The sequence below is a fragment of the Petaurus breviceps genome, unplaced genomic scaffold (genome assembly GCF_028583685.1).
Source record: "Petaurus breviceps papuanus isolate PSGF00001 unplaced genomic scaffold, PetGlider_PUasm1.0 91133, whole genome shotgun sequence".
Taxonomy (NCBI): Eukaryota; Metazoa; Chordata; class Mammalia; order Diprotodontia; family Petauridae; genus Petaurus; species Petaurus breviceps.
Window position 1 is genome coordinate 90,505,926 of NW_027187419.1, and position 6,210 is coordinate 90,512,135.

Genomic DNA, 6,210 nt, shown 5'->3' on the forward strand with positions numbered 1-6,210 from the left:
ATATGTGGAAAGATCTTAAATCTCTTCATGATCCTAATTTTTCTGCCCTGGATCCATTCCAGATTACCAGCACCATTCTTAAAACATAGCATCTAGAACTAAACCCAGATGTGATTGGACCAAGGTAGAGTACAATGGACACATAATTTCCCTAGTCCTTGAAAATATGCTTCTCAGAATCCAGCTAAAAATTTACCTTAGCTTTATTGGCTTCCAAACCTCATGCTTGGCTTACACTAACCTTGCAGTTCACTGAAATCACCTAATCTTTTTTTTCCTGGCGAATACTATCTAGTTAAGTCATCCCTGTCTTATATCTGTGAAGTTGATTTCTTGAGCCTAAGGTAAGACTTTACATTTATCTCTACAGTAAATGTAATCTTACCCAATTCAACCCAAAGTTCTAGGGTGAAGAGATTAATCAATATCCTCACTGTTATCCAAAATTAGCTATCCATTCCTCCTAGCTTAGTGTCACTGGTTCATACTACTCTACTACCTAAAAGTTTATTTAAAAAATATGTCCCCTACCAAAATCTATGTAAGGTTGACAGTACAGGTATTAGCACCCTATCTGAAAATGAAATAAGGAGAATGGAGCATAACTGAGAGAAAGGATTTGCCCAGAATCTAAAAGCTACTCAATCAGAACTCCAAATGGACTGTTCTTTGTACTTATTACATAGTCTATTACTTTTGAATGATGCTTGATATTTGATTTTAACAAAAATGCTCATTGGAATGTGCTAACTTCTAAGTAGAAGATTAAAAAATACAAATACACTACTACTGCAACATTTAAAATAAGAAAAATGAAATTTCTCAAAAACATTTTTGAATCAAAGATACATGTATTTTAAATCTCAAAGAATTAATCTTTGCAGTTTTCCCTTATAAAATAGTATATTAATATACCTCCAAGAAAATCTTATTGAAAACTATTTTTGTTTCCATAAAACAACCTAAATATTCCCAGTTCAGAGGAAGCATACTGAATTACATTTGCAACATCCTCTGGGGCTCTGAAAAGCTCTATTAGTATTGCATATTACCCATAAGTTACTTTTAATGCTCTTTTAAGGCTTGTTAAATGCTACACAAATTTTATACTTCATGTCTTTAATGTTTATCTTATCTATGAGCAAATCAGTACACACAGTTCAATGTTTCTATGTTGATTACTTCCATTCATTATTATTTCTTAATGGATTCATTTTTTAAGGAGAGGATTTTGATTAATAGCTGTCCCTGATTATGTACATGAAAATAAATGGGTTAAACCTTTGCCGCAGATATAAATGGAGGCAAAATAGGAAAAATAAATAATTATGATTTAATAGTTTTGCTTAAACTGCAATAACTCTTAATAGATGCAAGACAATCCTTTAAAAAATCTTGTTGGTGGTCATTTTTTCAACTTTCCTAGTTGTTATGACGTTACAAACATTCTAAAGTTTATATAATACAAACAAGTGACCCAGTTCTGATGTAATTTTTCTCCCATATCCATAAAGATTCTTTTTAGGTAAACCAGAAATTTGAATTCTGGAAAAAAAAATCCAAAATTTGAATCTTAACCTTCACAAATCTATGAGTGCTATCCCCCACCCTGAATGAATGCTATCTAAATTTTTCTTTTAAAGTTTAGTTCCATACTACAATGCACAAATTAGAACTTTGACTAATATTCTTATTTCATTGTGTTTCCAGGATGGGATTTTAAGGAAAATGAGAAATCCAAAAGTTTCTTCTCTGTTCTCCAGGTCTAACAACACTAAAAATATGTAGTTTTTACTAGCTTTTCAGGAGGAAAAGTTCAATCACCTTTTCTTTAAAACAGTATGAGTGTCCATCATGTTTATATGTCAGAAATATTTTGACAACTTAAACCTCATTTTATTACAGTGCAGGTGGACTCTATCTTCTTATAATCCCACATTAAAAAGCACATTGTTGATAAAAAAAAAAACAAAGGAGAGGTTAAGAAATTTGGTATTCACTTCAAATGGATTTTTTTTAATCAAGTGTGCTTTCTTGCTTTAGAAAATGATTAATCTCTGAAATTTTCAAAAATAAAAAAGGTATCTATACTACCTCCACATAACACTGCTTTGTTTCTTAACAGGGATATAATCACAATCACTGTAAGCTTTTCATAAGCTTAAACTGGAAAGGTTTCCCTAATTTTTTTATATTCATACATTTATTTCCATAATCCTCAGCCAAATTAATAGTGCTATGTTTATGGATTCCTTTTTTTTAATGAAAAAAAGCATACTATTTCTGGCAAAAAGGTAAAAAGTGATTTTCCCCTTTTTCCCTTTCAATTTCCCTACCATTAAAATTAATATAACCGAAAGAAAATTAAACCTACATACCACACCTTAATAATAGAAAATTCATTCCTTCTGAATACATAGCAAATTGAATGATCCCCTCTGTACTTTAAAAATGTGAGAGGAGATGATTTTTAAAGACAAAATAAAAAAAATGTTTCTATTTTAAAAGCCTTTCAATAAAAATTATACTTGGCTACCTGAGGTTGGGGTTTTTTACACAATTTAAGTAGTTTTCTCTGTATGGACACATTTTAATCATCAATAATTTTGGCCAAGATAATTCATATAATGTCATTTACCTAAGAAGCTTTGGTAAATCTAACCATGATTATCACACAAATTGTGATTTGGATCAAATTGTTGAATAAAATTGCAGCAAAAAGTGTACTTTCCCTGGCTATTAAAGCACTGACCCTGATAGCACCCTTTGGCACTGCACTTTTTATATCACCAAACTGATTAATCAGGTAGTAGTTCAGAAGGATGTGCATTATAGAGCTGACCCTCACAAATGCCTTAATTAACTGGTATTCAATGGTAATTAAGACCTTTCCAATTAAATTTTAATTCAAAAATATTAAATGTAAATGCAGTCATTTGATAAAGTGTTGTAGCCATTTGGTGTCTTTCAGCTTAGACACAGAATATAGCTATTTGCTATTGACAAGCACTAAAGGAGGAGGTCATTTCACAAGTATAACGTGGACAAAGGTGAAGCGGGCAACTGATGAAATCTGTGGCCAAGGCGAAATAGCAATCTCTGAGCCAAATGGTAATAAAGTTACTGAAATGAAGCATGCAGGTTCTAAACTGAACTGTCATAAGGAGGATATAGGCTTCGAAATAGCATGTCAGTTGTAATTAAAATATTATTATTAAAAGTGTTCAAAAAGCTTTTAATTGTGCTATTGATTTTGGATTCAAGTCTATGGTCAGAGGGAAGGGTAGTAACATGCTCTGTGATGGAAAGAAAGAAAAGAGAGAGCACTTTGAAGGGTGAAGTGGAAATTGTGACTTTGTTGAACCACAACAAACAATAATAAAAACTTCCCCAGTCTGGCAAGCACCAAGGAGATCTCCAGCTCAGAGTAACAGTTAAAGTGCTTCCAAAATCCCATCTGCATAACTACTTAAATAGAGAGTCTTCAGTGGGTTCCTAGGGGTTAAGAACATGGAGGAGAGAGTTCTCAGGTCTGAAAATAGAATTTTTTTCCCTCCATTAGTATGGATTGAACTCGCATGGATAAAAGTTGAGATTAAATCCCTTGCCTAAAACATCATTATGAAAGGCAGAGTTACTTATTTGAGGAACACATAAGTATACAGTCCAGGACCACTGCACAGAAGGGTAAGGCCATGATTTGAGAGACAGAATATGTAGGCACCCTGCTTTTGGTATGGTAAAGGAAGTTGAAGGGAGGTGAGAGCTTAATCATAGCCTGATTTTTTTTCACACTGCATTTTGATTATGGTCCAACCATACAAGTAGTACCAAACTCCTTAGAATGGCATCACAAAACTCACTAAGTACCAGATACAGAAATTCCTTGTCTCCTAAAAGACTATTCCTTATTGAGCTCCTACCAAAGAGAAATAGGATTGTCCCTCTTGCAATGAAAACTGACCCTGTTTCCTCTATGCATTCCTTAAAATTGTGTGTTTATCTTTTAAAGAATACTCTCAATGTAATTTAATCCCTCTTCTCTCCCTACCCCTTACTGTTAGGAGGGAAAAATCAAAATTGGATCTACAATTTAAGTTGCATAGATTTCGACATTGCCATGCAACTTTAACCAGTTACCATGAGACAATTTTGAATAAAAAGAAAATGTCTGTATTTTAACAAACAACAACAATTTATGAGGTGTTCAATAAACAGAGTATTTGGAAAGCTAATAATTACCTCCATTCATTTTAACACTCACAGAGTGAACTATGTTTGCCAAATTCCCTGAAGTTTTAAAATTTTCTGCTTCTAAATGGTCTATGCCACATAACTGAAATTGATTCTGTATGACAGCTCACTTAGTAAAATAGTGGTGTATTTTCTAATGTTTTAGCAAAGAAACAACTGCCCTAATGTCAAATATAATTCACCGGGTCTATGTATTTGGATAAATAAGCAGCTTCTCTTTTCTTGTTGAAATGAAGTGAGAGAAGTCATTGGACCTAGGAAGCACCATGTTGAAAGTCTGATACTTACAAATGCAGCTTATCATTGGAGATGCAATCACCATAAATTATAAAAATTGAGCAATACTTGTTCTTGTCCTTTGCTTTTCTTGTCATTTTAGAAAAGTTATATGACCCATAAGGAATGATTCTGAAAGCTTAGGAAGCTGGGGGAAAGCACTACTAATTAATGCATTGAACAATGAGGAAGACCTTCCAAGTGATCATTTTGGTGGCAAGCTAACCTAACAATAAAATGCAGGTGGAAATACAGTTTCTTAAGAATGAGGTTTTTGGTAGCTATTATTTTATGGTCCTTGAAGAACAGTTTCTATTAAATATAAGGTTTGGTTTCCTCTCTTTTAACAAGCAACAAATGCGCAATTTATGATAACAAGGGTTGTGAATTTTTCTCATCACCTTAAAAGGAAGTAATGTGGAACCAAGCTTTAGAATGAAGAGTCCTTTTATCCAAGTGATATTGTTGTTTTCCATGAGGTAAAAAAAAACAAAAACAAAAAAAAAACTTACTTGGAAAAAAAAAAGAACCCAGCACATCAACTAAAGAGATAAGATTATAAGATTTGCATAGGAGAGTCAATCTTTATCTATGCACAACAATTTTCCTGACTTTAAAGATCCTTTAGTTTCAAACCACTTTGGCCTCTACAAACCCTTCAGTCTTTACAAAAACCAAAATTCTGGTCAAAAAAGGGAAAACTTAAGCATTCCTTTTTAACAACAATGCCATAATAAAAGAAAATCTTATTGCTTTTAAAATTATACTATATACATAGAGATGCATATCTATGTATAAGGATATATATATATATAAATATTGTGCGTATACATACAAATATATATACACACACAAATATAAATATATATCCTTCGAATTTTCAAGTTTTAAAAAGAGAAAGAGTCCAGTTTTCATAACAAAAGTACATTTACCAGCCTTAGAATTCTAATTGTGTTTAATACAGTTTCATGTTGCATCAAAGTACAAAATCAATACCATTTGTCCAGCATACAGGAAAAATGGAATCTATAAATGGCTCTTATTGAGTAATTAAACACCTATTATTGTCATGAGTACTGAAACAATGAATATGATAAGATAAATTTTTGTAAGAAAATACTGCAATGATTAATACTTCCCCACATATTAAATAAAAATGCCTGCCTTTTGTGCACAAGTGCTGGCAGAAGAACAGGAAGGAGAGAAGTAGTTGCCAGTGCCACAATAACAGGCTAACCTTGAACTGAACTCCTTCCTCAAGAAATTAAATGCTGTAGCAGGACTTTAAATCCCCCCACTTAGAGCTCATTTGTGTTCCATGTAACCTGCAGTTCCTGAAGAGAACTCATTATCTTCAAAAGGAGAATCCCTTTATAATTTCTTTATGAATGTGTATATTGTTTCTACAAAAAGTATTTCATATCAGAAAAGGATAAAAGTATTAATAGTGTAAGCAAGGCAAAAAGACTTTGCACCATTAACACACTATTCTGCTTCCAGAAATTCAAATTCAGATTACACTTTGTTATGGAAAACTGATTAAGAAAGAGGTAAAGGAAAATTGTGTCTTTAGTTTTTAAAAATTCTATTACATTGATACTAAAATGCCTGGCTTTTCTTTTGCTAGATTTCTCTCTCTCTCTCTCTCTCTCTCTCTCTCTCTCTCTCTCTCTCTCTCTC